The following is a 2,136-nucleotide window of genomic DNA, read 5'->3' as shown; positions in this document are numbered from 1 at the left end:
TTTAGAGGATAATGTGTGATATTTTAGTTTTAAATAATTTTAATTTTATCTATGAAATAAATAATAAAAAATTATAATTTATCGTCTAAAATGAGAATTTAAAATTTAGAAGATCTAAATTCGATAGATATATATTCACGGTAAAAAGAGTCACAACCTTACTCTAATTGACTTCAAGCAATCAAAATCAATGCATCGATAGACAGACAATTCAGGAAATTAATTCAGTGCTACTAAATTCCTCACAACTATAATAAATTGATTGTGACGGGTAGCGTTGATATTTAGATTATCGAATGTTGGTTGGCTTCTTCTTCGTACCCTCCTCTTCCAATTCATTTCCTTCTAAATAATTTAGCTTTTAATATACGAGGTAACATATTTTATATGGTGAAGGTTTGTGAAAAAAACGAGTTAACTAAAAATTATGTAATATATATTACTTTTTTAATATAAAAAAATTTGAAATTGTAACTTTGCAATTGTGCTTCATAATATAAAATTTCATGTAACCAATTTAAGTTGGTTAAGTGGTCAACTCATTCGTCTGCTTAAACAAGTATTGAAAATTTAAATCCCATCTTGTACATGCAGCAATTTATTGGTTAATGACAAACTCTTAAATAAAACTCAAATCTGTGACGGATTAGCTAGTCATTGGCCTGTCAGGTTGAAGGATATCGTAAAAAACCAAATTAAAATATACAATTTCATGTTATTATTACCATTATTCTAAAATGGTAACATTGTGATTTGTGACTTTTATATTGAGCTATCATCGTGCATATATAGTTAAAATAATATTTAGTTGACAATAATAAAAAAATTTAAATAACTGAAATTTATCTTATTTAATATTCATTAATTATTACTAAAATAATTATATAATTTTAGATGTAATAAATATATAATTACAAATATTATATATAAATTATAAATATATTATATAAAATAACTTTAGATATTATTTTTTTATTATTTTACATATAGTTATATATATATATATATATATAGTCATCACAAGGCTCTTATTCTTTCCTATCAATCTATCGTTACACCAATGGCCATGCGAAAGATTTATGCATCTCTCCCTGCTGTAGCTGCCGGAGTTGGATTCTTCTTCTATAATGCGAAGGTAAGAAAAAGATATCTATTATTTATATTCATATAAAATGTTATATAATTCCAAAAAGTAACATCAAAGTTTCTATGAACGCAGGAACATGCAAGAAGAATTTCAGCATCTAATCAGGAAACAATATCTACAACAAGAGTGGTGGAAGAACAAACCAAGGCCATTAGAGAACCAAGTGTGGCACCACAGTTTGATGGTTTGCATTGTTTTGAAACATTTGTTATGAACAAGGTAAAAGAAAAAGATATGTATTTATTTTTGTTCATATAAAGTGTTATATTTTGTTTCACTTATATGAATTAATATTTGAATTTTAATTATAAATCTAACATTTAGCATTACTTTAACATACTAGTTTTATTAGAGAGAATATTTTTTTCATTTGAGATTTGAGAATGAATATAGATAACATGATGCATTAATATGGATATATTATTATCTTCCTTTATTTGTTATACACTGATAATAAAAAATATTTATACTACTGCTGATCATTTAATAAATTTTTTGGGGCAAATAGTATAAATAGATAAAGAATGAATTAATTTTACCTAATTGCAATATCTTTTAAAATGGTTATATTTTGTTTTTGTATTTACTCTATATAAATCACTATAAAAATATAGAAATTTTAAAATTTATACATAAATTACTATATTAAGATGTGGAAGTTTACGTAAAAACTAACCATCATTATATATAAAGCTCTACAGGATGCATGTAATCATTTACATGTAATAAAGAAAGAGTTATATTTTTAAAAGCTATATTTCATACTAAAATTCAAAAACAAAATTCAAAATATAATTTAAAATGACAAGTGTAGACTTTTATTTTTAAATAAAAATATATAAATGTATAAAAAATATTTTTTTATTTTGTAAGATGAATTGTTATGTAATAAAATTTAAGTTTAATTATTCTGTTGGTCTCTATGTTAAAATATTAATTTTAATTACAAAATATAAAATATTTAAATTATAAAAAATTACAAATATTAT

At 22.7% G+C, this 2,136-nt stretch overlaps 1 long non-coding RNA gene across 1 annotated transcript; it reads left to right on the top strand.

Annotated features, from left to right (window-relative positions):
- On the top strand, nt 995–1,314 carry LOC107648064. The gene is made up of 2 exons (XR_001621710.2): nt 995–1,135; nt 1,220–1,314. It is a non-coding gene; the product is annotated as an uncharacterized LOC107648064 (long non-coding RNA).

The sequence above is a fragment of the Arachis ipaensis genome, chromosome B06, assembly GCF_000816755.2.
Source record: "Arachis ipaensis cultivar K30076 chromosome B06, Araip1.1, whole genome shotgun sequence".
NCBI classification, from domain to species: Eukaryota; Viridiplantae; Streptophyta; class Magnoliopsida; order Fabales; family Fabaceae; genus Arachis; species Arachis ipaensis.
The sequence above is the reverse complement of the archived record's forward strand: the minus strand, read 5'-3'. Positions and strand labels throughout refer to the sequence as shown.